Source organism: Macrobrachium nipponense, chromosome 1 (genome assembly GCF_015104395.2).
Source record: "Macrobrachium nipponense isolate FS-2020 chromosome 1, ASM1510439v2, whole genome shotgun sequence".
NCBI classification, from domain to species: domain Eukaryota; kingdom Metazoa; phylum Arthropoda; class Malacostraca; order Decapoda; family Palaemonidae; genus Macrobrachium; species Macrobrachium nipponense.
The window spans coordinates 141,102,664-141,109,000 of NC_087200.1; the positions used below are offsets into that span (position 1 = coordinate 141,102,664).

At 36.0% G+C, this 6,337-nt stretch overlaps 1 long non-coding RNA gene across 2 annotated transcripts; it reads left to right on the top strand.

Annotated features, from left to right (window-relative positions):
* The first annotated feature begins 807 nt into the window (after positions 1 to 807).
* LOC135220293 (uncharacterized) lies at positions 808 to 4,785 on the top strand. Of its 2 annotated transcripts, none has more exons than XR_010315641.1 (3): positions 808 to 1,604; positions 3,556 to 3,804; positions 4,513 to 4,785. It is a non-coding gene; the product is annotated as an uncharacterized LOC135220293 (long non-coding RNA). The 2 variants fall into 2 exon arrangements; XR_010315642.1 differs by lacking the exon at positions 808 to 1,604 and adding an exon at positions 2,230 to 2,645.
* The last annotated feature ends 1,552 nt before the right edge of the window (positions 4,786 to 6,337 follow it).

Genomic DNA, 6,337 nt, shown 5'->3' on the forward strand with positions numbered 1-6,337 from the left:
TTAGGTTGCGCCATAGAACGTTTCTACTAGAGTTCTTCGTCTTGTTGGTTCTTTAAATAAAAGAATAAGCAACCTTTACTGGTGGTGACAATACAGCTTTTACCAAGACCCGCAGGCCATCAGTATTATTAGTGGGACACCAAACGAAATTTGTCATTGTCACACTCAAAGGTTTTCATGGAAGCTGATGCCGTTAGAACGTGTAAATTAACTTATTCGCCGAAGAGAAAGAAGAACAAATATTGTCAAGATAGATGAGAAATGGTAGGTGACATGAATATTGTAATTACTTAGCGGGTGCTCGATGGCCAGCATGCCGGCGTTTGATGTTTGCTAGGGAGGCGTTAGATCATTAGGGCAACGTTGTGAGTTGACACTTTAACCAAGATTCTCCTCTCTCTCTCTCTCTCTCTCTCTCTCTCTCTCATATTTTCAAGTTCTCCTGTTCTTGCTTCCTTTTATTTTCATATCTTAACGTTGATGAATTGCAAAGTCTCAAGAGTCGAATATCTTTCAGAAACAATTCTTTGACAACCAGACGTTGAAAAACACCTGGACGGAATTGGTTAAGAATTACAAAGCAAACAATAACATTGCCAAACCATTCTTCTGTAATGGTTAAGTAAACGAATGAGCAGCTCCTAGTGTTTACTGACGACAAGAATAATAATAATAAAAAAAAAAAATTGGTACCTCAGCAACTCATTAGTCGTACGGACAGGTCACAAGGTGTCAGATTGCTTCGAAATATGGAGTGCTAAGTCGGCTTTGTCTAATCTCGTTGTTTGGCCGGAAGAGAGGGAGAGAAAACAATTGCAGTAAGTCCCTTTAAATGCTTCTTGCGAGAAAGGTATATCAACCGGATATACTAATGTCATTTAGTTGTTATCTTGTTGTGCGTAAAAAGTAAACAAAAAACAGATTTTTCTTAGGCGCTTATCTTTGAATGACCGGTTTCAGTATTTCTGTCTGATCGAGTTATCTTGTTTGTGTTCGAAAATGTTTTCAGATCATACTTTTTAGACGTGTATTATTGAAGGATATCTGCTTGAATACGTAGTACTATGGAAATTCTTGGCTGCTTGGAAGTATCCTCCACCATTACAAGTCGACGTAATTCGAAGATTAATTTTCTTCGACTGCGTCGTTTCCTCTCAAAGAGGTTGATTCACAAACACCAGTGCAGTATCAGTGCCGTGTCAGTTCAGTGCCAGTGATATCCGTGACGCTTCAGTGACGTCTATGCACACATATCCGTAGTGACTCTGTACAGCGTGAAATCAGTATTTCTAAGCTGGCAAAATTTTCTGAAGTAGAGCTGGCAATGATTGCCACAATTCTTGATGAAGAGGAAGAAGCTGAGCATAAAGTGAAGAAAAGAAAGTGAGTAGCTACATGGAGCGCGGAAGAAAAGAGAAAGTGAAGGAGAGTTTGCTACTCTGTACAAGGAATTAATTGATGAGGAAACAAAATTTTTCCAGTACTTTATAATGGCCGACAACTGTTTCAAGATATTGCTCAGTAAAACAGGGGCTTACCTGAGGAAGCAAGACAAACACTGGAGAAAGACTAAAACCGGAGGAACGATTAGCAGTTTATTTGAGGTAAAATAATACAAATATTTTGTAGTAGACCAGTTACTGTAATTGTCGACTCAAATCCGTACTAGAGGTTTTCCTTAGAGAAAAACAAATCTTAGGCATTTATTTTGCTATTAAGTGACAGTACATTACTTTGTATGTTTAAAAAAAGGCTAAATTCTTTTTGTGTGTGTTTCTCTGTGTTAGAGATTTTTACAACACGTCATGAAAAACTAAAAAAAATATCGGTGGCGACGATACTCAACTTCACGCAACGGACACGAAACTGACACCGAGAGTCTAAACAGGGTAGTGGTACTGAACTAGACATGTGTGAATGCGTCAGCTGAATTCAAAGTATAACAATATTTTTTTTTCACTGACGAACTGAGCGGACGCGGCACCGATACTGCACTTATGTGTGTAAATCAACGTTAAAGTCTTCTCTATTTAAAACAAAAATATTTAATTTAAAAGTCAGCTAACCACTTACATTTTGCAGCAAAGCAAACAGTTTCTATTTACTGCCGATTTCTCCTAAAAGTTATTAATCTTAAAAGAGTTACGCAGTGAAATTCCATGTCGAGTCTCATCCATTTCTGTTCAACTGTACTTGTGGTATCTTGTTTATGCGCGCTTACCATACGCTCCCACAAAGTCAGCGTTTCACACATACTCATTCGAATAAGCAGACAGCAGTATGCTCTCTTCTAAGAGCTCTCTTGCTTTCTTTGCTCTTAATTTCTTGCTGTTCTCTCTCTCTCTCTTCATATCATCTTATGTTAAAGTCTTAATACTTTTGCCTTCTCTCATCAAAGTTAAGTCCTTCGTGAACCAGCATACGGCAAGTTTGGAGAGAGCACCGGGGACGGCCATTGGACGGGCTTTCTGGGGCACCTGGCCAGAGAAGAGGGAGACACGAGCTTTATGGTGGAGGACACCGTGCTCCTGGGAGTAACCGATTCATGAGATTCTTGGTGCATTGTTTAGACGTCAAATTCGACGTCGTCACTCTGAAGCCTCGTCTGATCTCGTGTGAGATCGCTTTACTCCGGCCTTTCACAGGTGAAGTCCTTGATGCGTTGTGCTTTTGAAAATCAAAGCCCCAGCGAATTTAAATGATTTTTTTAATGTTATACGTTTAGTTATAGTACCCTAAGTCGCTGAAATGAATGGCGCACATGAAAATTTCTTCTTTTGGAAACGATTGTAATACCCTGCAAAATAGTCTGTTTCAAAGAAATCAGTTATGACTGCAATCACAGTAAATATGTCTTATGCGTTCATCATACCAAAAGAAGTGAAATGAATTGGCTTGCATGAAAGTCTGTCCCAACAGAGGAACGTTCGGCGGCCATCAAGAACTTCCCGATGCCGTGTCAGCCCTTTATCACCGACATAAGGGCGTGGTACGGATTCTCCTACCTTTTACAAGCCACCAGAAACATGTTGTTTTCGTTTATCTTTTCCGTACTTTGCAGAATTCCTTATTTACTGGAAGATATGGTCAATGCACACGTTGACATTTCTGATAACGACCTCTAATTTCAGTACCCGAGTGACGCAATATCTTTTGTAAATACGAAACATACCAATGCAGCATCACCTAATGCGTAAATAAACTCATGACAACTGGGCGATGCTTTTGGGACGATGGCAGGGTTTCTTTTAGAGATGAAACTGACGTGCACCCTTTGAATGACATGGTAATCTAAAAAAAAAAAAATAAGTACACTTGTCCCGTCAAAAAAAAAAAAAAAAAAAAAGCGACAGTTATATAGTGCTTTTAGTACATCTTGTGCTCTGCAATTTTTTTTTAAAAGATTGTTGTGACGAATAAACGTGGATTCCAAAACCAGAGTTCTATCCGTGTAACGGACAAAAAATAGATTTTTTCGGTGCCCAATATATTCTATTTGGTAGTATATGAGATTTTTTTTGTCACTGAACTAAATCAAACCTTCACTCGTTCCAGGTCCTGTTTGGCTGATGGTCTTCTCTTCGGCTGTTGTGATCAGCATCTTCATCTGGTTTCTGGAGCGTCTGAGGTCTCGGTTGACCTTTGGAGTTTATCGACGCTCGAGTCCTGATCCTGCAAGATTTTCCCGCTGGTAAATTAAAAGGCTATTGACTCTGGAAGAAATACTAAAGTTTGCATTCAAACCAGTATAACTTATTTGCAAGACATTTTACAAAGGATAAGCAGCAGTAATCTACAGATCATGTAATTATTATGAACGTTCTCATTATCTTAATTATGACAAAGCACAAAACTGCATGTCCCTGACTTACAAAAATAAATATAAAGGTCTTAAAAAGGCAGTCATCTAGAAATAATTGCAAACAATAGACGAGCATTTACCCTGCATGATTTGATTGTTTTTCTACCATTATTATCTTTCTGAATTAACTACCGTTCATCATCTTACAAAAGTTGCTTCCACATAGTAAAATGGCCTTATGAGGAAAATGAGTATAATGGAGAGGAGAAATCAACCCCTGAAATAAAATGCAGATAAATCACAAGCAAATAAACATATCCACGCGTATATAAATGACAAGCAAAAATCTACGGTGAAGACTCTGCTTAGATTGATGTCAGTGAATCATTGTAACGTAAGTTTTGATTACAATTTACAAATGATTTAAGTGATGCAACCATCTCTACCAATGTTTCCTTTGAACGGTTTGTCCAAAATTAGTTCTCTTGCTGGTCTGCTCATTTAGGTGCCATTTCCAAATGCTGAATAGTTTTAATTTATAGCAGTATGTACTACTACGAGTTGAAGTTAGCTGAACACTAAACATTTCTTTACCTTGCTATGAAAGATACCATAAAAATAAAATACGAGAAATTGCCTTTCTAATGACATATGATTCATAGTAATAATAATAATCCGACGGAGTTGAATGAAGACTGAATTTTCCACAGGGTGAGAAGGACGTGACTTTTGCCCTGGGACATCTGAAGGGCGCCTTCTTGGTGCTGGCTTTCGGCCTTCTTGCCTCCCTCCTCGTCTTCTGCGGGGAGGTAGTAATGGCCAGGATTGGTAATGACAATTAAGACAGTGAAAAAAGGAATGAACTAATTACGAAATGACGTTGAGGGGAAAACTTAGATCCAGTTTGAAATTTTTCATTCTGTGTATCTAGCTGTTCACTGCACATGATAAGAAGTAGTTCATTACATGTGTTATCTTACTTGTTATTCGCATATATATATATATATATATATATATATATATAGATATCTATATATATATATTTATATATATTGCTACTTTCAAAATGCATATATCCCCTCTTTGACTGTATAAAATATTGTGTATAAGATTTTGGCAACATTTTTTCAGATTCCTAGATAGCTTAGAGATAGGATGTTTAAAATGTGTGTTCAGATTTCGCATAACATAATATATTAAAAGAATATATAACAAAGAATGTAGAAAGAGAGAGATTTTCTTTTTGTCTGTTCAAAGCTAGAATTGTTTCAGTAACTTTTCATCTCCTCGAGATTAAGGGAGCTCGAGTCTTTGTGTTGTTATCAAAACATGCCAATCTTAATTATCGCTCAACCTCCGTTTCGATCAGGTACGTGTCTGTTGAGCAGAATCGTCTCGTACACGTATGTCTTTGCCGAGAGCTACGTGCAAGTTTCACATTTTGTATGTAAAGTTGCGTAAGATTTCGAAGCTTCTAGAAGGAATTGTCCCCCAAAACGTTTTGTGTCATCTCCACTGCCCAGCTCTTGTGCGAAATGAAAGATTTCATTCGGGCGTAGATTCTCAAAGCGATCACATCTCTCTCTCTCTCTCCATCGCATAGCACTTTTGATTTTAAAGTAACGTAACGATTTTGTACTTATTGAATGGTCACTCGTAACTTGTGAATTTCAGATTTGATATTTATTAGAGTTTATTTAGTGTTATTTAGTGTTTTTTGTGGAATCTGAACAAACATTGTTGTGTAATGGCGCCTGGTTTTGTGAAAGTGTGAAACAAGCCTGCAGCAAAGAAAGAAAGAAATTGGTATACCAAAAAGGTACAGTGTGTTATATTTTTATTAGTTGCAACTAATAACTAATAGGAACAGTGGTTAGGTAAAAACTAATAACTGATGGTTACAAAGGTTTGGTAAACACTGAAAACTAATAGTTACAATGGTTTGAGTGAAATTTACATTTTGACACATTGCAAATTTTTGTTTGTTTCATTTGAAGTGTTTATTTTTGTGCATTTATTCATTTTCTTATTGAAGTGATTTTTTATGCCTTGTGCATTTATCCATTTTCTTATTTTGAAGTGTGTCTTTTTATTTTATAATTCCTTGTGTGATTAATACTTTTTGCAATTTTGGTATTTTCCACATTTTTCTGTATTTTCATTTGCATTCACAATTTAATTGACTTAGTTATTTTCATTAATTAATCGATGCCCATTTAATTAAATTTAACACTTGTGAATTAATTTGCATTTAATTAGAATTCTTTTCAAGTTTTATTGTTGTTTAGCACTTGTGAATTAATTTCAAATTTTCAATTATTGCCTAACACTTTTGAATTTTGATTGAATTAATTTTCTTGAATTTTGTGATAAATTAATTTTGATTTAATTTTACTTAATTGATTCAAGACAAGAATTAATTAAACTTTACTTCGTTTTCAAGTGACAGTAGTTTTCCCTGATATTGTGAATTTCACTTATAAATTTTGAGTTTGATAATAAATTTTTGTATTTAAAATTTTTATAAGTGTTTTC